The sequence below is a fragment of the Mus caroli genome, chromosome 13 (assembly GCF_900094665.2).
Source record: "Mus caroli chromosome 13, CAROLI_EIJ_v1.1, whole genome shotgun sequence".
Classification (NCBI taxonomy): domain Eukaryota; kingdom Metazoa; phylum Chordata; class Mammalia; order Rodentia; family Muridae; genus Mus; species Mus caroli.
In genome coordinates, this window is record NC_034582.1 from 87,789,835 (window position 1) to 87,814,193 (window position 24,359).

The 24,359-nt window shown below is 45.0% G+C and overlaps 1 protein-coding gene across 2 annotated transcripts in view; it reads left to right on the plus strand.

Moving 5' to 3' along the window:
* The window catches only part of Lhfpl2 (LHFPL tetraspan subfamily member 2), a 139,020-nt gene that overhangs the window by 59,254 nt on the left and 55,407 nt on the right, over window positions 1-24,359 (plus strand). For both annotated transcript variants that reach the window (XM_021180344.2, XM_029468593.1), the window contains exon 2: window positions 2,972-3,030. The gene's annotated coding sequence lies outside the window, so the exon portion shown is untranslated. The remainder of the gene's footprint in view (window positions 1-2,971; window positions 3,031-24,359) is intronic.

Genomic DNA, 24,359 nt, shown 5'->3' on the forward strand with positions numbered 1-24,359 from the left:
GTGACTTGGAGGACTGGGCGGCACTACTCAGAATGGCATTTCCCTTCACTTTAAAAGGAGGCTAAACTTTCCTCCTCTTGCCTGTGCAGATTCTTAGGATTAAATATCTTAAGACGTTTGGAGCTCAGTCTTAATGCTGCTGCGTCAGAGCCGTGTGGCTTTCGGAAGGTTCTGGAAGCATTGCCATTCCACTCCCGGTCGTGAAGATAGAGGTTGTACTAGTGCCTCTTGCTGGGCACTTATGGGAAGCACAGGAGTGAATTCCCATGGAGGACATAGAACAGCCGGGCAGTTAATGCCTAGTTACTCATTACCTTTTGTGATTTTTTTGAAGGCTATGTGACAGTCTGTTTTTAGTGTTCTGTGTGTTTTTCTGTTTTTAGTTTTTTAAAGAACATATTGTTCAAATATAAAAATAGTACCTTAAGGGGTTAACGCAATGACTTGTCAGTGAGAAGTACTGCTGCTCTCACAGAGGAACTGAGTTTAGCTCCCAGCACCCACATCAGGCTCACAGCCTCCTGTAACTCCAGCTTCAGGGGATCTAGTGCCATCTTCTGGCTTCATGGCGCAGTGCATTCAATGCACAGAAACTTACACATACATATAGCTTAAAATAATTTTAAAAGGGAGAGCTTCACTTAGAAATGTAGCCATTAAATAATCACTTGGCATACACTCACAGACACACGCACACTACACATACTCTTTAAATAAGATCAGCATCTTAGTTACCAAGCAAACCTAGAGAATTAATTCTCTTGACTAATCCCTCTGAGCCTCCCGACTGTCTTAAAGACCAATATGACTTTATCAAGAAGGTTTAGTTATGACTCTGAAGACTTGAGCTTTGGGACAAATGGACTTATTCTAGAAATGGTCTTTAGCAGCCCCGTGAGTTCAGCAAGCCCTGGGTGGGATCAGGGTTCTAGCTTGCCTTCTCTAGTACTGTTGTAGCCTTGAAACTTTGTCCAGAGCTTGGCTAGTTTCATATATATAAGAAGGAATTCAAGCAATGTATTTGACTTTCAGTGGTTCTAAGATAGCCGTACCTCCGTGTCTCATTTAGACTTTAAAGAGTATAAAATGTTGATGAAGACCTCTACTTATCAAAGGCCCATTCATAATAATCCTCGTGGCTCATTTCACAGACGGCATATTCAGATAAACGTGCTAGCGATGGCTTACCATGACTTCCCCTATTAAAGTGGCGGGGAATGCTTAGAATGTAGCTGCCAATTAGCTTACAAAGAGCCATTGAGTAAAGAAAAAAAGCTATAAACCTATTACAGCTAAGGTCTTTATCGATACAAAATTCTTTTATGTGTTTATTGTTTTAATATGTGAAACCGAGATTATTCTGTATTTTCAAATTCATTTCTTAGCCAAAATTAGCTTATCTCCATGTTAAACAAGATTTGTTTGTAATTTGTGCATGTGACTGTTTGGCTCATATGGATGTGCACCGCAAGCCTGTAGGTGCCTCTTCCAAAGGCACTGCACCCTTTGGAACAGGAGTTACAGCCAGCTGTGAGCTGCCTTGTGGGTGCTGGGAACCAAACTGTGATCCTCTAGAAGAGCAACCAGTGCACTTCACAACTGAATCAGTTTTCCAGCCTGCTAAAGTGATTTTATCTTTTTAAGAGCAAAAGGCCTTTGAGTTACTGCTGGCTCTGCAGTCTCAGGAACAGTTTGGGTGAGCATGGGCTCTGCTGCTATCAGTCTATGTCAGGATATAAGCATGGGTATTTATAGCTCACTAGTATAGATATTCATTGTCAACACCACTTGAAAGTTTGATAATAGAATATGGGCATATGAACTTCCTCTTTCCCTGTTTAGCGATACAATTGAGGTTGTTGACTATTTTGTTTGAATCTTACATGGAATTTAGTATATCTCTTCACTAGTAGCTATATATTAAATACTTCTTGAACTCTAAATTCTTAAATATTTAAATATTTATTTGTATGCTATATTATAGTCCTTCGTAGCTTTTTTTAATTCTCCGTGAAGAAATAACTTTTAAATATGCAAAGAGAAGAGGTTACTGTTATATGCTAGCCATTTGGTTTTCCCGGATTTTGCATTGAAAAAACGTCAGGTTTCTATCGAGGGATGCATGTGTTCTGCAAAGTAAAAAGGAAACTTTCAAGAATAAAACCATACATGCCAGGACAAAATTCCTTAACCCTGGGCCTGTGTGATGCAAGAAAGCTCTCTGCTTTAACTGACTCCTCATTTGTTAATGGGCGTAGTAGGCTGGGAAGTTGTAATATGGTAACAGTATAAGAGGTATAATACACTTTCAAGGCATATGGTCTATGATACTTTATTTCAAAAAATTGTTCCATTTATGTTTAGTGTTTCCAATCCTTGCTAAACAGTTATCTGATGATCTGTGTGTTCTGAGTGTATTTCTAAGCACATCGTTTTTCAAAGGTTCCATAAAAGATATTGAAATGAAGAAATACTTGGTTTCTGAATCTGAATAATTCCTCCCAAGGTTTTTGTTGTTATGGCTTTAGTGTTCATGTTTCCATTTTTCTAATTTTTAAAACATATACTTTTGAATTTAGCTTGCTGGTTAAGATAGGCACCTCACAATTTCATAATCCTCAGTTTATTTCTGGATTTCCTTGTCTTAATCTATAAAGTGGTCCTCTGTGCACACGCATATTGAAGTTGGTCCCTTTGTGAGGAGAAGGGAAGGGGGATGTGAATCGGTGCACGGTGGACGCACGTTCGTTCCGCACTGCCCTCTCCCCACATGTGGGGTGGACCTTGGGTTAATGCTTTACTCTTCTTAGGATGAAGTAAGTATCTGTGATCTATTGCACCATTGATGTGGAAATCAGTATTTGAAGAAGCATCACACACTTCAATGAGATACACACTTACGTGATGGTTTTCATGGTCCTGTAAGCAAATATCTAATGTTTTGCTCAATTGATTCTGTTTTTCCCTTTAGGTGGTGCTTTTCTGAAGTTGTTCATTGAAACTTCTAAGCATTGCTGCCAAGATAAATAGGTAAGAGCAATCACAGGTCCTCATTGTTTGCCTCTCTTTGTCTTGATTGTTTAGTTTTTCAAAGCAGGGTCTTGTTATATAGCCTGTGTAGGCTTGAAACTCACAGCAATTCTCTTGCCCCAGCTCTCTGTATGTGGGGATGACAGGTGGGGATCATTGTGTCCAGCTTGATGTTGTTATTGTGGGGAACATTTTTGAGAAAGGATAGCTTTTTACATTTTGGGACCTTGCCTTGTATCTCAGTTTCAGTTCTATTGCTGTGATAAAATACCACGACCAAGGTGACTTATGAAAGAAAGATTTTAATTGGTTTACAGTTTCAGAGAGTTAGCGCCCATGATGGTGCAGTAAAGATACAGCTGCAGCAGCAACCGAGAGCTCACATCCTCATCTACAAGTAGGAAGCAGATAGATACACTGGGCCTGGTGTGAGCTTTAACAACTCAAAGCTGGCCCATAGTGACACACAAGGCTACCCCTCCTCATCCTTCCCAAACAGTTCCACCAACTGGGGACCAAGCATTCAAACATATGAACTTATGGAGGCCATTTTCATTCAAACCACCACGCCAGTGGTAAGCCATAGTTTGCAAGACTCAGTGTACCACCAATTGGGTCACATCAATTATTACCGCAAAGAGTTCATACTAGTGTCGGATAAATGGCATTGAGTTTACTACTCTAATGTTTTTCTTCAGTTCTGATCTACTTTGTTCTGTTGCTGCTCAGGAAAAATTTCAGAGCTCTGCATTGTAGAATAGTCTCCCCCTTTTAGCCTCTCTGTAGACCATCTTAAGTCCTATATCATTTCTCTCAGAATGGGGAAGTAGACGTGGCCAATTTAAATAACCCAGATTTATTGCTTGATGATCACTCTTGCAGAGGGGTTGCCAGAAAGAAAGTTGGAAACGATTCAGTCACAGGTGATTAATGATTGAGTCGATTTTAATTTACAAAGGTCACCTTTGGAAAATAGTAGCAGCAGGGGTTGGATAGCCCCTTGCAGCATGCATTAGGAAAAGCAAGGCAATAGGTAGTTGAATATGTCACTAAAAATCGATCGTTCTGTTTCTCAAAAGAGAGAGGCCTGTTCACCTCTGTCCTCTCAGGGTCCTGTGAGTGTTAGATCACCCTGGCAGTGAGCCAGGGTCCAGTGTAGGTTCTAGTCCAGCCCAGACTGTCCAGTAGGGCCTGCTGCATGCAGAGGGTTTATGCAGGGCATTCCTACAAATACCATCCTCTCTATAGAAAAGCCATGGTTTTGGTTTACAGGTTTTGAGAAAGGACGTATTTTTCCTGTGATCTGTCTTGCGCTACTGACTACTCGAGCATTACTAGGCTCTAGCAACAGCGCTGTTGGGAGGCTTGAACTTTTTTAAATGAGAATCACAAACACTTGGGAGTCATAAAATGAATGATTAGAGCAGCAACCTTCTCATGGGAAGGCAAGGGCTGGTTTGAAACAGATGGTGTTCTGGGCAGGGTATATGTTTGCACCTTATCACACTGCTAATCTTTAAGTATTTGTTCCATATTTATTTAGTGAAGCTGAGTTTTCTATTCATAAAAAATATTTAACCAGACACAGTAGATCCCTGTAGTCATAGGTAGAGGCAGGAAAAATAACAAGATCAAGGTCATCCTTGACTACAGAGTTAGAGGTTAGCCTGGGCTACTTAAGAGCCTGTCTCAAAAATATGTATGTGCATATATGTATAGTATACAGACATAGGTACATATGAATGTTACATATGCATACATATGAAATACATATACACACATGTGTGTGTATGTATGTATGTGTGTGTGTATGTATGTATGTATGCATGTATACATGTTCTGGGCTTAAATCTCTGCTTTTAATTAAACATGTAACTTTGAGTTCTTGACGCCTTGTCTGGCACCCTTTCCTGTGTGTTAAAAGAGACTTATGGCACAGAATGTTTTGAATTGCGTGTTTATAAACCTTGCTTAGAATTTGGCTAGTGATACCATTTTAGACCTGGGATGCCAGGTGCCTGTGAACCAGGTGATGGGGTCTGGTGGGGGTTGACAGTGAGGTCTGTGTTTGCTCATATCATCCGGGGAAGATAGACTCAACAGGAAGATACACTCAGCCCTGTGCCGTGAGTAACCAGGGTTTTCACTCTCTTCAGAGGAACCATCTGTTTAAGTTCCCAGGACCCGGAGCCAGACCACACTGCCGACCATGCAGGGAGTCATGTGAGAACCCAGGCTAAGGGCCCCACATTTTCCATGTGTTCTGTTGACGGTTCAGTTTCCCCGTGGTGGGATGTCACCCTGGACCACTGCCGGGCTGGCTTGTTTAAGCCTGCTCTGGGGAGAAGCCAGTTCCATTTTGCAGTGCCTTGAAGAGCCAAGTCATGTTTGGCCTTGTGATTGGTCTCCTAGAAAAGCCCCATAAAGCCAGCTCTCTCTGGGTCCTTCATGGTAGTTTTAGTTATGGATTCATCTGAGACCAGCAGTGCCATCTCAATCAGGTCAGACGGAACTACGGATGTCTGAATTGAGCGTGGTCCCACTTCCTGTTACCTACATTCTCTCTACCCGGTAGCAGGCTTCTCTTGAGAAGGAGGAACAGTTGTAGTTTGAGGCAACTCTGGGCATCAACTGTCCTCAGCGTAAGTCTCCTGCATTGGGACACACATGGGCTGGGGGCCATGCGGCTTCGTGCCTGAGGCAGGTTTTGGAACCTCCTCTGTTCCTGGGGATGGCTTCTTCCTTCTCTGGTTTAGGTAGTTGAGGGAAATAAAGACAGAGTCATGTGTATCAAAACAGTCAGCCACTGGTTGACCCCTTTCTGGCTCTCTGACACCAGGTCCTGTGTAGGGTTGCTTGGGTGTGCAGGCTGAGAACCAATTCTCTCAGGCGTTCACAGACACTCTTTGAACAAATGTCTCACCTCTCATACCTCCTTGGTAGAGAGGCAAGGTGTTCCTGCTCGGCTTTGCTGCCCTGTGGGAATTGTGGGAAGGCTTTAAAGAGGGCAAGTTCAAGTATGTGGTTAACATTCAGCGGACTTCGATTGGCAGCCCTTGAGGAAAAAAGTAAAAAAAAAAAAAAAAGACTTTTTGGGCTTGAATCCCTTCTTATAATTCGGTGTGTAACTTTGGCCAGGTTTTTGACACCTTGTCTGGCTTTCCCTGTTGTCTCAGGCTGCTAGGAAGGCAGTGTGGAACAACTGTATGTGTGCCTCGTGGGGTATAGGGAACTAACACGTAGTGACTCTTAAGAGCTATGCTCATAACTGCCACACAGCACAGGAAGGAGAGGTGTCGTTACTGAAAAGTGCCCACAGTTTAAAGTCCCTTGAGTATGAATCTGACTTCCTGTGCTGCCTGTGGTACCAGGATGTGCTCCCCTGCTCCAGGGAAGTTAATCTGGATTGGTGGAGAATAATCACATGGACCGCTGTCCCTGGAGATGGTAGAGGGAGGCTTGGTCTTCCTGGGTTTTCTTCTAGGTTAGAACAGAGTGGACCAGCTGAGTGAAAGCGCTCAGTCTGGTGCTGGCTGGCGTGGTAGCCATACCCCCGACACAGCGGCTGAGCTCTTAAATGGCCAGTGCCACAAAGGCACTGAATTTTTAACTATTCCATTTCCATCATTTAAAAAGCTAACACAGGGGCTGGAGAGATGACTCAGTGGGTAAGAGCACTGACTGCTCTTCCGAGGGTCCTGAGTTCAAATCCCAGCAACCACATGGTGGTTCACAACCATCCATAATGAGATCTGACGCCTTCTTCTGGGGTGTCTGAAGACAGCTACAGTGTACTTACATATAATAATAAATAAATCTTTAAAAATAAATAATAAATAAATAAATAAATAATAAAAAGCTAACACAGAGAGTTCACGTACTGGGAAACCTTTCAGTGCCTTTAGAACAACTTGGGTGAGTGGGTCTGGCTTCTCAACTGTGAACTTCATGACGAACGTTTCCTTAGCTGGAAAGGTGGTTTCTCCTTGGGTACCTTTGCTGTTCTATGCTCAGCGTTCTAAACTTTCAGCTTCTCAGTGCAGGACTCATTTCCATGACCAATCTGGAAGGAGTTAAAGGGAGTAGAGAAGGGTTTATTTGCTGAGTGTGACAGCTTCCTTCCTTTACTAAGTGTGAATTGAACCAAATATATATATCATTTTTTATGATAACTATAGTCATCTTCATGGTTTGAGGAAGACCATCAAAATCATGAAATACATGGAAGTTTTAGAGTTCTGATTTCTATTTCTTTTGATTATTTTTTATGTATGTTTTTTTAATTTATTTTTTATTTTATCCTTTCTTTTCTTTTCTTTTCTTTTTTCCTGTGGGTAGGTCTCTACATTGTACATGTGCCTGGTACCCAGAGAGAGTGGAAGTGGGCCTCAGCTCCCCTAGAGCTGGAGTTGCAGACATTATTGAGCCATCCTCTGTGCTCTGGGTCTCCATCTGATAAAGTGTTCTTGAGGCAATTTTAGCCTCCCCCGATGGGTTTATTTACAGAGATGCTGTGGATGTTAACAAAGGGCATCAAAGCATGGTTTCACTGCGGTTACATACTGAATTGATTCATATATTTTATATATATGTATACATACATATCACTGTCTGCAGGTATTGCAGTATGCAAATGCAAATTTGGCTTTAGATGATACTTTTGCCGCCACACATCTGCCTCCCAAGGTGCTAGAATTACAATCACGCACTAGCACATCCAGTCGTAGATGATGGGCTTTTCCAGTTGCTCTGTGAAGGGAAACCATGTTAGTTACTCCCCATCATTCTAACCAAACCACGGACAGGACCAACCTACAGGAGCAAAGGCTCCTGATGTCAGTCCAGTATGCCAGGGGTGGGGGGGTGGGGGACTCGACAGTGTTCATGTCCCAGAAGCTGGTCCACAGCATAGAAAACAAGACAGAGGGCAGGCTGGAGCCCAGGTCAGCCATGTCCTTCAGAGGACTGCCTTAGTGAGGTCCTTTCACCCGGTCCCACCTCCTAATGACCCTGTGGCTGTCCAGGTGGTGCTGTCCGTTGAGGACCAGGCACTCACACATGAGCCTGTTAGGGGCACTTCAGATCCAAACCATAACAGAAGGAAATAACCAGACTGAGCTGAATGAATATGCACAGGGGCAGTCTAGAAGCATCCTCATAGTGACTGTAAAACATAGGAATACTTTATAGGAAACGAATTTGTGTGGCCAGATTCTTATGTTGTGGCCACGGACTAGAAAGACACAGTGTAGGATGGAGGATCTGCATACACTTCTATTCCTTTTTCTTTAAAGAAATCATCTTTTTATACCAAACCACAGTAATCCCACTCACCACTACAGAGGGCAATAGCGTGCGTCTGAAGTTCCCAGATCCCACTCCATAGATTCCCCTCTCTGCTCTTTGAAATTTTGTCATGATTTCCTAAGTAAAATTGACTTCTTCTGAATTAAGTATTGATCTCACCTGCATCTCCATTTGAGCCAGTTCCATCACCATGGTAACATTTTTATAATCTTTCGCTCCCTAGGGCTCTATGCTGGATAAACCACTAGTCATTCAGTGGTATGTCCAGCACTAGTGTCCCCCAAGCCACAGGCCAGCCACTCACCATGTGTCAGACACTCTAGGAAAAGCTCTTCAGGCCAATTGGCAGTCTTGGGTGCATTGTTAGTTTTATCTGATCTTAATGCACGTTACTCTACTTGCTGCCAAAGGCTGCCCGGCATCCAACACTTGCAGTCTAACATTAACCCTGCTCAGGCTGTCTCAGCTCTCCGTGTTAGGAATCCAGCAGGATTCCTCTGAAAGGGCTGGATCCCTTGCTGCTTGTGGAACTCATCGATATGGTCTATCCTCACCCTGTGTTGCTGGCCCACTCGGGTGAAGTCCGGTCCATTTCCCCGTCTTATTTACGGAGCGCCAGTGGATTAAAAAAAGCTGTGCGGTGGTGCTCCCATGGTTTCACAGGCTCCTCACTAATGCATCAGACTCACCAGTTTGGGGTCCTTCACCTCCTCTGTGAGGTATTTTGAAGGCTCCATTTGGACATTAGCAAGCATTTGCGGAGGGTGTATTGCAGAGAAAATCACATGGCCAACCCTCCCCCCCGCCCCCCCCCCCCCACATGCACTGTTCTCTAGCTACTGTGATTTTTCTGTGTAGGGTGGTGGCATTTTTTTTTATACCATTTCTACATCTCAAGGTAAAGATAGACTTAACTTGCCTGAGGGTCACCTGTCAGTGTCCTTTGGTGCCACAGAACACTGAGGTACACTCTTAAAGCCAAACAGCAACCTTACACTGTTACTATTGCTGTGGGGCTGGCAGGAGATATTTGTGTGTGTCCCTTCCTGGCTTTCTAGATAACCCGTGCTCGTGCGGTAAAGCAAGAGCCGAGTTCCTAAGCATGTCTCTTCTTTTTAATGTTTTGTTTTGATTTTTAGTTGTGTGTACACGTGTGTGGGAGTGTACACACGAGGGCAGTGCCCACTGGGATCCACAGAAGAGGATGTCAGAGTCCCTGGAGCTGCAGCTGCATGCACTTGTATGAGGGTGAGGGGACCAAACTCAGGTCCTCTGATGAGCAGAGAGCTCGCCTAACTACCAAGCCACCTCTCCATTCCTGATGTCTCTTTTTCAACAGTCTCTCTGTAACTGTGTTGGATAATTTTTTGTCAGCCTGACACAAGTCATCAGAGAAGGAGAGAACCTCAGTTAAAGCGCTTCCATAGGATGTAGGCAAGGCTGGAGGGCATGCTCTTAATTGGTGATCCCCCACTCTGGGTGGGGCTATCCCTGGGCTAGTGGTCCTGGGTTCTATATAAAGCAGACTGAGCAAGCCATGAACAGCAAGCCAGTAAGCAGTGCTCCTCTAGAGTCTCTGTCTCAGATCCTGCCTCCAGGGTCCTACCCTGTTGGAGTTTCTGTCCTGACTCCCATCAGTGATGGACGACAGTGTGGAAGAATAAGCCAAATCAAGCCTGTTTCTCCCCACGTTGCTGTTGGCCATAGTGTTTCATCACAGCAATAATAACCCTAACTAAGGCAGCCACACCGTTGAGCCTTTGGTCTGCTACAACTATATAATTGGTTACTTCTTTTTTCTTTACATTGTTTCTTCCCATCACAAAAGGTCTTCATTAAAAAACAAAGCAAAACAAAACAAACACAAAAAATTAAAAAAATATATTTGTTTACTATTCCATCCTATAGATTTAAATCATTTGAACTTCATTTTGACATGTGTAACACTTCTGCCTGTATAAGCCTTAATTATAAACTTTGAATATCCTTTTTAAAATAGAATTGTTCAGTTATAAAGATGTTTCCAGGAAAGCTAGGCCTTAGTAGTATAAAATAGGGTTTGTTTTAGGATACACTAATCAATAAGACATCGGATAGAAGGAGAGACTGTTATTTTGTTTTAATTTTTGCACGTGTCTGTTTTCAATAAACCGTGTTCTAAATAGGCAGCAGCTAGGTCTGGCCCATAAGCCATACTTAGCAACCTCCCATTGGGTAACGGATGGAAGGGAGGTGGGGGATGGTGGAGAGTAGAGATGGTGGCCACCATTAATGTGGCTCCCTTCCTGCACCTGGCTTCCTGGGTTACAGTTTCCATCCTATTGCAAACTTTTTTTTATGAAGTTGATGTTTTGATTGTTTTTCATGAACGATTATTTTTAATGAAGTTGATGTTTTGTTTGTTTTTCATGAACGATTAACAACTTCTCTTTTGTAAATGGTGTTTTTTCAGCCATGTGCCGTTGTCATGTATGATAGTGACAACTGTGACATGACCTCATCACATTTTCCTAGAACGTATAGCTTGGCTTGTGTTACCTGCTCAGTAATTGTTAATTGCATATAAAAATTATCCTATATTTGGAGCACTTGTGTGGACAGGATAAAGAGACCAGAGTAGAAGTTCTTGGTTGTAGCTGCTAGCATTTGGAAGGTCAGCCCGACCCAGGAAGCACCCTTGTCCTGTCCCATCTCACAGACCCCAACCCCCCTGTCATCTGCTCTATATTTATAGCTTCTTATGTTTCTGGGGCAGATGGGATGTAACTGAACAAATATAACATGTTATCTCTCTATAAGGAAGTGTTCATAGACGCTCTAAGCACTTACCTGCTTTCCCCTGGATGTCTATCTTCAGTCTGCTTGGATAATTAATTCCCTTACTCCTTCCTTACTCATTGTTTCTAGGTAGTTATGTCCCCTTCTTTCTGTGGTCCCTTCCACTCTCTGATGTAGCCCACCCTGTGGCTGCCACCTACAGACTGGCTCTTCCCACACCAAATCTCTCTTCTGGACTCCAAACCTAGAAAGCCAACTGTCTGTCTGTGCTCCCAGTGTCCCACTGCCCCTTCTAATGCCCATGCCCTCAAATGCACTTTCTCCTTTCTACCTGTAATCCCATTACTCCAGCCTGCTTCATTTCCATTTCACTGTGAATGTGTGAAAGTATGTTTTCCTAACTAAATGCATTCTAACAAAACGGGTAAATCAGATGTCAAAACACATCAAAGTTGGAAATTTGCAAGGTGTGCTGTTTCAGTGGAATCTATGAATTTGTCGTGTGTGTGTATGTGCACATGGAAGACAGTTTGATGTTGGGTATCTCCCCAATCTTTTTCTACTTTTTTTTTTTTTTTGAGACAGGGTTTCTCATTAAGCTCACTGATTTGGGTACATGTAATGACTGATACTCTTCACGGGTTCTCTGTCTATGTTTCCTCATTGCTAGGCTTATAGGCACACTATGACACAGCCAGCTTTATATTTGCGCCCTGGGAATCAGATCAGCTCAGACTCAGGTCTTCATGCTGAGTGGCAAGTACTTCAGAGACTGAATCACCCTGCCCCGGGCCCAATTTACAAAATCTTTATATAAAACAAATCCTCAATCACTAATTTACCATTTATAGAAACTTGATTTTTTTTTTAAGCAACTTGCTTAGTTTAAAACAGAAAACACCCTGAATTCTATCTGGTGTACATTAGTGAGGAAAGAGTCCCTCACAGCATTTTCTGATTAGGGCTTTTGCCTTGAGGCCTTAACATTTTTTCTTTGGGCCTTAATTATTTCCATATTCCAGTATGTATTGTTTTGGTCATATTGGAATTATCCCTTATTAGCTAGTTTTTTTCAATTTACCTCCCAGGGATCTCAGGCAAGAAATACAAATATTTTCATAAGATTCTTTGAGGGAGTAAAATTGTTTTGAGAATGAAAATATGGTGACTTGTCTCCTAAGGATTGGAAGACTTTATTAAGATAGCAAGATATTCTTCCCCAGGGTAAAGGTTTTTTGTATTTTTTTCAAAGGGCTTAATGGAAATATGGAAAGAGTAAGCGGGAATTTAATACCATGAAGTTGGAAACAGCCCCTGAAATTCAGTCTGTTTTAGAACACACATAACAAGTTCATTCGCAGAGATTTGAGACGTCTCCGCTCTCTTCCCAAGGCTGTCAGAATCATTGTAACAGTGACACAGAAAGGTCCCTGTGTGGGGACATGGCATGGCAGTTTCCATGAATGGGACTATTTTCTGTGCCTCAAAGTGGGTGGGCATCCTTTAGGGTGCCTTCTTGAATTCCTTAATTCAAAGTCTACTTGTCCTGAAGTGAGGAAGGACGCTGCAGGGAGACTCAGCCATTCCCAAATGATTGTGCCTCAGTAGCACAAGGGACGCAGCAGAGACGAACAGAGAGAACCTCTGGAGGGACAAGGTTCATTGGGGGTTGGGTGTTTCCTCAGTCCTAATCAGCCTTCAGAGATCTAATGAGACCCACACGGAAATTACAACATTTTCCCAAGTACCCAGATCAGGAAGAAAACAAAGATCTGTCGGAAATGTGTGGCCGGCCAAGTCTGAACACAGACCTGATTAGTTGGGGGCTTTCCTAGGGAAGCAGAGAAGGTAGAGTCCAGTGCTGTGAGCGAGACTCCAAAGAGATCCTCTGTGCCATATTTTTTCCTGTTCCTTGCTGTTACACTAATGTGAAGGCTTTTCAGATGCATCTTAATGTAGACGGTGTCTCCCAGTAGCCTGTCTGGCTGATTCCTTCCTGTCATTTAGAGGATAAAGGTAAGACTGAGGGTGGAGAGAGATATCTAGTCATTTTAGCCTGATGTGTGACCCTGGGGCTATGTCCTTGTCCTTAAAGACCTCCTGGTTGAGCCCGGGGCTGGTGAGTTGGGGTGTCACTGTGGCAAACCGATCACCATGGAGACGTAGGAGGGGAGAATGAACTCCCACTAGCTGAGGAAGGCATCCCAGACCTGTGACAGACAAATTGGGCTGTGGAGATTTTGCCAGAGGATGGCAGGCAGAGATACGCATAGGCAGATGAAGAGGGGTGGGAGCTCTGAGTGTGATCAGAAAGCAGTGGTTTGGAGAGACTTGGACAGGAGGTGTAGTGAGGCAGGTGAAGTCAGTTGTGACTGTCCTGAGTATCATGTGCCTGCTCCACCCTCTCCCCTGTGCACATGTCTGTGTAAATATGTGTACTGCTTATGCCTGAACTGCTTATGTTGACTGATAGCACAAGTCTCTGGCAGACATTCCACTACTGTTGGGACAGCTTAGGTCCATGGTGGTGATGGTGCTTAGCATGTTCGTGTGGGCTTTCTGGGGAAGCTTTGGGTGTGAGACTCAGGCTTTGTAGCTGGGGGTTGGTGAGTGATCTGTGTGGCTGTGGGTGCTTCCTTGAAGGCATGATCATGAAGGTGGTCAATATCATAGTGTCCATTTTCCGTGTGATTTCTGTCTCTCCAAGTCTCAGCTGTTTGGTATTTTGTTAGTATTCATCTATATTTAAAGATCTACTTTTTTTTTTTAAATTCATGTGTATGTATATCTCCTTGCATGAGTTTATACATACCAAAGCATAAAGGTATGGAGGAAGCTGTTAGGTCCCATGAGACTGGAATTACAAGCTGCCGTGAACCACCTGATACAGGTGCTAGGAACCGAACTGGAGTCCTCTGCAAGAGCAGTGCACTGTGTACTTTTAATGGCAGAGCCATCTCTCCAGCCCCACATTTAGCTATGTTTAATAGCACATAGGATTAACTGCTGATTTTTCTTAATTCCTTGACAGTAGCTGCCTCTCACTCACGCTGGATGTCGGGCCATTGGCCATGCTTGTGGGTCATGCCTGCTCTTAGAATCTCATAGGCATGGACTGAGGGAAGTAACAGAAGCATACACCAACATCCAAGCTTCCTCATACTTCACTGCACAGCTGAGCCCCTTTCGTCAAGCGTCACATCCTTCCATATCTGACAAAATAGCTAGGGTTAGAAACTCGATGTGTGGTGTCCAGGCTGTGGGGCCATTGCTCAGAATGATGAGGAGCAGGAGTTGGACTTCCCAATCTCTTTTCAGATCCTCTGAGGATGGTAGATCAAGTCCCATCATCCCACACTTGGGCTGATGGAACTCCTGCCGCACAGCTGAAACCACCCATAAAGTCTGCGGAATTCGCCCAGTGGCAGAGGGCTTGCTTAGCATACGCTACTCCCCAGGCTCTGTCCGAGAACCACAACAAACAAAACACTGCACACAAGATTTTGCCTTTGTCCAGTCTCACAAAGGCTCTCAAGAGGCTGCTCTGGAACAAGGAGACACCTTGCTCATTTCCTAGCCCCGGCCGGCCAGTACACTCAGGGCTTCCCCTCTCGGGAGTCCCTGCTTCCCCTTGTAGCATTTGTAGAGTGCACCACCTTCCCCCCACCCCGCCCCCTGGAATTCCCCGTTCCTCTCTAGATTCACTTTTATTCCAGATTTTGAAATTGCAATTTGGGATATGTTTCCACAATGATTGCACAACATAAAAAGACTTAATATTTTACACCAAGAATAAATACATGAGAAAATGCCTTGAGCAGTTGAGTAACGTGACCACTGACTCCTGTGTCCTTCAATGAATCACTGTCAGTTACTGAATGAATGAGAATAGTTCATTGTAATAAATTGCTCTAGCAGCCAGATGAGACGAGGTCCCTCCTCTGGACCATTCTCAGTCATTCTCTCCAATGTAAGAGTGAGCGCCAAGGTAAACAGGGTACTTCCTCAGCCTTGGGTTTGGCACCCAATAATTCAGTGTGCTTTTTGGCTGAGTACAGACAGCCTCCTCCGTGCACAGGGACATGGCCCTTGAATTTGAGGTAACTGCCCTTCAGTGTTCTGGTCTTGAGTGCTCTTGTAATAACGACCCCAGATCTTGGTTTGATGTAGTCCTCTACCATGGTCATTATTTCTTCCAACAGCATGTTGGTTATTGAAAAGAACCAGTAGAGAAACCTGGTTCTGAGGATGGGCAAGAATTTTGTTTTTTTATATTAGGAGGCAAAATGTATGGAAGATCCAGGCTGGCAGAAAACAGGCTGGTAAGAAATCCAGTGGTCTCTAGTGGCTGACGAGCCACTTTGTCATTGGGTTCCTGTTCTGCTGTTGGTTGTATGATTGTCACTGGATTTTTAAACTTAGAAATTTAACCACAGTGAATTTTAATATCCATTACCTAAGAACCAATACTTCTCTCTGTATTCTGACATATTATACCTAAAAGAAAAGGCCTTGAATCTTTGTGGATTCAAATTTAGGAATATTTTTCTTCATTATCTGAGTATCCAAGAGAGCTGCGTGGTGATCTGGGTGGAGAATTCCAGTTGAAGAATTGCCAGATTCTGGGTCTCCTCCTTGAGCTAGAAGTACTTTAGATACATGAGTGATTTTGAAGATGTTTCATAAGAGAGCAAGACCAAGTCAGCTAAATTAGAACGGCTCTAAAAGTCTAGAATTCCTGACCAAGCTTTTCAAAATGGTGTTCCAGGGAGATGTTTTCTCTGCTTCTATAAGCATATCTGTTAATGACTGAACAGAGTGGCAGGCTTTTTTTTTTTTTTTTAATTGCAGGACTGTGCAGAGAATTCAGCATGTATGTGGTGGCTCTTTAAAGGTAATATACAGGACTCAGTTTTTGTCCTGAGATCCCTTTGGTCTCAGAGGGACATTGACCACATCCCCGTAACTCATGTCATTTGGACACAGTTGGGGAATGCTGCCATGGATTGATTTAAAATGGCCACAGAGTCTTTTCCAGCTCTTGCTGCCTCCCACTAGTTCGTCTTACGTCTCCCACACTTGAGTCTGGGTCCTCCTTGTGACTTCATGGATGCGATGTGACACAAGTGTTGTATGAATTTCAGACTCTCACTCTTTTTTGTTGTTGTTTCTTTCTTTCTTTCTTTCTTTGTTTTTTTTTTTTTTTTCAAGACATGGTTTTTCTGTGTAGCCCTGGCTGTCCTGGCACTCACTTTGTAGACCAGGCTGGCCTCAAACTCAGAAATCGGCCTGCCTCTGCCTCCCAAGTGCTGGGATTAAAGGTGTGCGCCACCACGGCCGGCTCCAGAGTCTCACTCTTAATGGCAGTGGTGACCTCTGCTTCTGCCCTCTTGAACTGCAGCTGAGACCTACATTTCTCTTGAAAAAGAAGCTGGCCTAGCCTCAGAATGAGGTATATCTACGAACAGAACACCCATGAATACAGGATTGAGGCTTCTGTGACCAAGCTAGCACGGTGAGCCTACCTGATGGTAGACGCCAAGCAAGTCCAGATAAGACCAGCAGCCAACCCAGAGAATCATGATAAATCATTGCTATCTAAAGCCACTGAGGCTGGAAGTACCTTGGTACACCACAGTAGTTAATGGATACCCTACCATAAGCAATAACACCCACCAGCAGCTCTGAAACCAGACAGGAGGGAAAAAGAATACAATTCAAAAATCTTATGTGATACTTTCTAGACTTCTCTGGTTTTAAAGTAGATTTCTAGACAAGGGGTTTTCCAGAAATCTAAGTCTAGTGAATAGTTAACCAGAACATAATATGTTTGAGATAAGAAAAAAAAAAAAAAAAAAAAAAAAAAAAGATGCTTAAACTCAGAGTGAGTGACCCGACAATGCTGAGCTCACACTGCCTGGGGCAGGCAGGAGGGGACTTCCCAAGACTGACAGCTACCTGTGAGGGTGACGAGTCTCACTTACGGCTGATCCTACAGTTCAATAATCAGATTTCAATGGACATCCGACCCACTGACATCCACCCACCCGCTGTCCAACTGTAGGCTATGAGACTTTCCCAGTGTTTCCCATCGAGAGCAGGCTTCATTGGTCCTGACTCCTAAGGAGCACAGCTGATTAGCAGATGTCTCCAGGAGGGCTGTTTCCAGTAAGCACCCAATGAGATGGAGAGGTAAGAGAGGGCGAGGATGGGCAGGCAGGCCTGGCTAATGATGGTCTGGGCCGGCAGCACTAGGTCCTCAGTCAGGACCTCTCGATGTTTTTCTGGGGCCAGGTGGAGCTGGCTAATTTGGAAGTCAGGCTGTAGCTGAGTCTCCTCAGCCAGAGATCCATAACAGTTACATCCAGGCAGTCAGGCCACAGGAGTTGTTCTCAGACCAAGCTTGTCTAGAGTGAGTTGGGAAGAAGCAAGCAAGATCCAGGAATCATGGCAGTTGGAACTGGAAAAGACCCACTTGGTCTTGGACCGACGTCTTCTGTCATGGCCAGACCATCTCTCCTGGGACCCCCCTGTAGCGCTTTGTAAAAATCTGCTTCCAAGTGACTCAGGCTGGGAGGCTTCCAGCTGTCCCTGGGGAGGAAGAGCAGCCCTTTCTGAGAAGGAAATCTTTGCCTCGGGATTGGTTGGGAGATTTTGTCTGTTGGCTCCAGCCCCATCATTCCTGGCTGGTCTCCCTCAGACCACCCTGAACAAGCCCTCTCTACCTCTTAGGTTCCCACACTTAAACCTCTGTCATGCTTCCGCTGAGCCGCAATTAAGCGAGGAGCAGGGGGCCTGCTTCCTGGCCTGGTGTTTTCTGGAGCAATGACTTTCTCCAGCTGCTGCAGCTCTCTGTCCCCTGGTCTGAACTGCTGTCTCATTTTCAGTCTCCGTTATATGTGTGGAGGCCAAGCTGTGCAGACACATCACCAGCATCATAACAGGGGGGACTATTCTACCAGGAAATGCATTTTTATTGAATATCATTTGTATGTGTGTGTGTGTGTATGTGTGTGAGTGTGAGTTTTTGATAGATTGGGTTGACCCTGGCTTATATGCCATTACTTAGGATGACAAGGGACAGCCAGTAGAATTGGGCTCCTCAAGAAGCTAATAGTCATGACATTTTACGTCATACACACAGGTGGCAGAGCCATTAAATACTGGTCCTAGGATCCTAGGGTACTTGCTGGGCCTTGATAGAACTCCGTGTGTAGTCAGTGAGAAGACTGGTGTATCTGCCCAGCTCAGCCATGTTGACAATGTTTAGGAAGTAGAGTGTTGTGGTTTGTGGGTCTCTGGCTCTGTGTGACCAGTGAAGCAGGGACTCTTCCCATTGCAAGCTGGGTGGAGTTTTAGGCCCTGGGATTCAAGTTGGATAACAGATGGAAATCTCTGTTTTTCTGAGCATGCTCTACAGAATGTTCCAGGTCACAGGGGCATGTTTAAGGGGTGCATGCAAATGAGTTTGGGGAAAGAGGCCCCTTTGCAACCCCCCTGCTTTTAAATCGGTCCGGCTCTGCTTTCATCTTTTTATGTACAGAACAAGACTTGCTCGTCAGATTCTGTTTTATAAATAGTGTTCCGTGCTTAGAAGGGAAGTTAGCAAACCACAGGTTCAGAGGCCTGACTTCTAGTAAAAACAAACAGAGAGAGAGAGACCTCTTCAGCCCGGCAGCTAACGATTGCGTTCCTGAGATCCACATAGATCAATCTGCAGACATTTGGGAGCAGCGAATGCAAAGGACTAAACAAATACATGTTCCTGTGTAATGGCTCTGTCACTGGGAACCTCTCAGCCAGTGTAAACAGGACATGCAGACTGCCACCTCTAAGTGCCAGGAGAAAGGAGGTGGCTGTTCTGGCCGTGTGTGCAGGTGACTCTTGTGTTCCTATGCAAACCCCAGTGGTGTGAGGTGTGTGAAAGTCTTGTAATGGACAGTGCCCTTTGCTGAGCTGTCTGTGTGCTGGGCGCTGTGCCTTGGATGCCGTGCGTATCTTGGGAAATGACGGTTCTGTGACAGGCGGGCAGGTTGAATGATTTTCCCGAGGTTGTGCAGATGACAGAGCGACAGTGCTCACCGTGGGTTTCTCTGGCTTGACTTTTCCCCCTTAAACGGTCTACTGTATTGCATCTGTTAGCTCTCATGTTAAGAAAACATTTCCATTCATCCTTTGATGATTTCATAATGTGTATACCGTGTGTTTTGATATCATCACCATCTTACCCTTCTCCCTAAATGCTCTCAGTCTGCCCCTTCTGCCCCACCCACTCCCAAGTTCGTATTCTCTTTTTTTCTCTTAATAATTCACTAAGTATAATATGACCGCGGTGGGGGGGGGGGTGGGCATCCACTGGAACAAGGTCAACCTAAGTGCCATACCCTTAGAGAAAACTGACTCTTCTTAGTATGTCCTCAGCTAGGAGGTAGGGCTTGTGAGACACCCCACCCCCACGCCCGGCTCCATCTTGGAGTGTTGACCAACTTGATCTTACTCAGGTCTTGTGTAGCCAGCCAGGACTCCGGGGTCTCAAGTAGAGTGCTCCCTCAGTGCCCAGAAGGCACTGCAGTCCTCCCCAAGCTTTGGCTCTTAAATTTTCCCCTCCCTTCCTCCTCAGTAGTCCCGGAGCCTTGAGAGGGAGGGGCATGCTAGAAACACTGCACTTGTGACTGAACACTACATACATATGTATTCATTGTATGTTAGCTTTTTAATTACTTTTAAATTTTTTCATACAGTATATTTTTATCATATTCTCCGTCCTCCCCAAACTCCTTACTTACCCAACTTCATGTCTTTCTCTCTCAAAAAGTAAAAAGAAACAAGAAAACAAAACAACATAGAAAACACAAAACAACAACAACAACAACAACAACAACAACAACAACAACAACAAAACCATGGAGTCTTTTGAGTTAGCCGACTACTCCAGAGCGTGAGGCAGCCTGCCTTAGAGTGGAGTGGGTATGCGCAGTGTTATCCCATTGGAGAAAACTGACTTTCCCTCTCCCAGGCGGTATCAATTACAGATGGCTTCTTGGCCAGGCGTAGGCCTTTGTGCCCACTTCTCCTTTCCTGGGTTGGGATTTTGTCTGGCTTGAACTTGTGAGCCATTACACATGCATTCATGGTCTCTGAATTCATATGTGCAGCAGCCCTGCCGTGCTTGGGCGACACCGTTTCCCTGGAGTTACTTCCCACCTGTGGCCCTTACGGTATTTCTGGTTCTTCTGCACAGACCCTGAGCCTTGCGGGGAGAGTTTGATAACAGATATCCCGTGTAGGACTGAGTGCACCCAAGTCTCTCCTGTGCAGCTCTGGATCTCTGTAATTACTCTCTACTGCAGGAAGCTCCTTGGGTGAAGGCCGAGCTATACACTAAGTACCCATTAGCAGAGAGAAAGATTTCATGAACTGGTAGCATCCTCAGTAAGATAAACAATTAATAAATGGGATTTCATAAAGTTGAAAAACTTTGTACAGAAAAAGGCACCATCATTCATGCAAAGCAGCTGATAGCCAATCTTTACCAAGTAGAGAGGGTTACCAGCTAGAACAGCAGTTCTCAACCTGTGGACCATGATTCTTTAGGGGGGGGTCACGTAGCAGATATCCTGCTTATCAGATATTTACATTGGAATTCATAATGGTAGCAAAATCATAGTTACGAAGTAGCAACGAAATAACTTTATGGTGAGAGGTCATCACAACATGAACTGTATTGAAGGGTTGCAGCTTTAGGGAGGTTGAGAGCCACTGCTCAAGAATATAGAAAGCATTTAAAAAAAACCTGAAACATCAAGAAAATAACCCAGTGAGTGAGTTCTCAAAAGGTAAAACGAAAATGGCCGAGAAACACTTTAAGAAAATGTTCAACAACCTTAGTCATCAGGGAAGTGCAATTTAAAGTTCTCTGAGGTGTCACTTTAGTCAAAATGGCAGAGATTAACAAAACACGTGGCAGCATGGCTAGGGAGGGTGCAGGAATGGGGACATCCATGCACTGCTGGAGGCATGGGGAGTCTTTCAGGAGTCTCGAGATCTTGCTCTACCACTTCTGTACATGCACCCAGAAGGAGGCCATCTTACTGCAGAGATAGCTGCTTATCCATGTTGACATTTGTTCTAACCTCTCATTCTTAGCGTGGACACACACATACACCCCTTCTCTTATGATTTTGATAAGCCCCTAAGAATATCAAGTCTGAAACAAGTATCCTTCTTGCCATACCCCATACACACGGAGATTGTTCATAAGGAGCTGAGATGCCCTTCTGTGTGTAAATGGTCTTCACAGATAGAAGGGCGAACGAGAGAGAGAGAGGCAGCCAGCTAGCATTGCAGTATAGACTAACAACCAGTGTGCAGCTCTGAGAGTGCGTGCCTGTGTCTGACATGAGGGACCTCAGCCTCCTGGCGCCTTCACTGGCACAGTAGAAGTGAGGCCTTTTGATGCCTCCGCAGCAGATATTGTCAAGATAGATAAACATAACCTGAATAGAGGTTTTAAGTTTTGAAACATGGGTGTCCTTTCTCCCACCTCTACTTCAGCTTCTCCGGTTCATTCTCTCACACGGATCTCAGGAGGCACTGATGTGTGTTTCAGAGTCTGCTCTTGACCGACTTGAGGCCCTTCCCTTCTGCAGTTGTATTTCCTTGGTCCGTTGCCTCTGCTGGAGCAAAGCAGGTCTCCTAAGTCGTGAATTCAACAGGTGTCGGGTTTGTTTTTATAGGTGTGTTTGGAAACGTTGGGGCTGTTTGAGAAACTATTTCACAGAACACCCAGGTGGCTGCAGTGATCAGCCAGCATACACCAGGCCCCATTTTTTAAACAAGATGGAAATGTGTAATGTAGTGAATTTCTCTTGGGAGAGAGAAGGCCCTGGGGAAATGTGAACTAACGTGGGTACTTGGGAAGTGGTATTAATAACCAACTCTTTAAGCCACAAGGACCTTATTTGCCAGGCAGAAATGTCATGAACGGGGCCCTGGAGGCTTGAAAGTGTTCTTCTTCCTTCCCGAGTGCCTGTCTTACCTCCTGCAAGTGATCTTTTCATTGAAAGATTTGTCAGTCGTTTCAATATGGACGTTCACAGAGAAACCCATGCACAGGAAATGCCATTGTTGATTCTGTAGTAGACGGGGCAGCTGCTGGCTGGGGTGGTAGGTAAGGAGTCATTGTGAAGTGTTGCTAGGCAAGAGCTGCCTAAGGATTTACGTTGGATTCATAGAAGGGAAATCACACACGCACATGGATGTACACACGTGGATGTGTGAACACGTGTGTGTTCTCTGTCTGTCTGTCTGCCTGTCTCTGTCTCTGTCTCCATTTCCCTTTCACTCCTTCCCTTCCTCTCTCTTTCTTCCTCCCTCCCTCCAGGCAGTCACAAACCCAGAGGCCTGAGAGTTTGTATGTTTCTCCCACATCGCCAGGACAAACAGCCTGTCAGTTCTTTCTCCTAGAGACTTGGAATTCCTAGCAGGGAACGTTTGACTCATTGTCCCTGAGAAACGAGAGTTAGTGGGAGGGAGCAGCCATGCACAGAGAGGAAATGAGTCCTCTCTCCACTTGGGATTGCAATGCAGATGAATTCCATATTTTCGTTAGGGAATTTTTTTTTCTTCAAGAGGAAAGAGCGGCTAAGTGACTGACCTAGTTTCTGGAAAGCAGGCTGACACACAGTCTGTTGAGATGGTCAGTTAGTGGCTTTTTGTTTTTAGTTCTGGTATGTGTGTGCATGCAAAGCGCATGCACATGTGTGTTTAAGAAAACAGCCCAGAACTTACTGGGGTACCTCTCTGTCTCTGGCTTGGCTTTCCTGCTAAGGTGATCAGACTGGCTGTCAGGCTGCTTCCAAACTGCTGTGGTCAGCAGAGCTGTGGACTTCTGCTGTGTCTGTGTGGATCCCTCACGTGAGGTCTCAAGCAAAGGCACCAAGCTTTTCTCCCGATAGCAACTGCAACAGATGTGTGTGGTGTCACATGTCCCTGTTAAAACAATCGCCAACTTTATATACTTTCCCCTGTTCCCTACTATGTAAGCCCGGGAATGGGTAAGGCTGGTGCTATCCTGTTTAAAATAGGCTGCTTGTGATATTTCAAGATAAAAACTCTGAACTCTTTTCCCTCCCACCTACCATTCAGCCACATTCATGGCTGTACAAGGATATGGTGTATAGAATAGGACCATGCCATCGCTGTCCTTGTGAGTTTAGTGCCCATAGCTGCCTGAGCAGTGGAGGGCCAACAGCTTGGAACCCAAAATAAAGGAATCCACTGCCTCTGGGAGGCTGAGCTGGTGAGTCAGGCCTCTTTATCCTATCTAGGTGCTAGAGAGCAGTCAGCAGTTGTCTGGTGCCCTCCTCAACATTTTTCCCAAGAAGCAGAGAAGAGCCTGCCTGCCAACCTGCCCACCTGCCCACCTGTCTACCCATCCACTCGTCCACCCTGCCTGCTTCTCCCACCTGGTCCTCTAGAACTAGCATTCTGAGCCTCTTCCATCTCAGCCTGGAATTGTAAGAAACAAAGGTGCTGACCGCCACACACAGCCCCCCTTGCTTCCAGCTCCTTCCCAGGCTGTCAGCCACCTTCAGTTGTAATGTGATGGTGGCCGTACATTTGACCTGGCCTTTTTGTCTTTATCACCATGGCCACCTCTCATTGTGACCCTGACCTTCCAGGTGTATGTACCTGAAGATGACCCGACTAATTGAAGACTGCCTGGGTCTCGCTGTTTCCTGGAACTCGTGTCCCCCCACAGTAGCTGCAGGGGACATCCCAGCTCTGTGCCTGCACCCAGGGGCCTTTGCTTCCTGAGTCTGAGGATTGGTTCTCTGGGTGGGGCTGGGGCAGATCTCTTCCACCGAATTCCATCCTCAAAGAGGAACACCCTCAGAGTGCTCCACCACTCCCCACCCCCACCCCCGCCCCCGCCCCCAGTGCAGGCTGCTCAGAGCTCTAGGGAGACTGGATGCTCATAGGTCTCATGAAAATAGTAGGTGAGACCAGAGAGACCAGAGGACTGACCATTGAGGGGTGTGTACACTGCTGTGAGGTGAGGGAGAAGAGGCCTGCTCTGAAGTGCCCTGGACTGTGTAAAGGAGCCGTGGTATTAGATAAAGACCAGGTCCTCTTCAGAAGAGCAGTAATATTGATGGACATGGCTGTGAGCTAGATCTCAAAGGGCAGTTAGGGAATTCAACAGGGGAAATGGAGCTGGAAGAGGTGCCCGTATGAGCAGA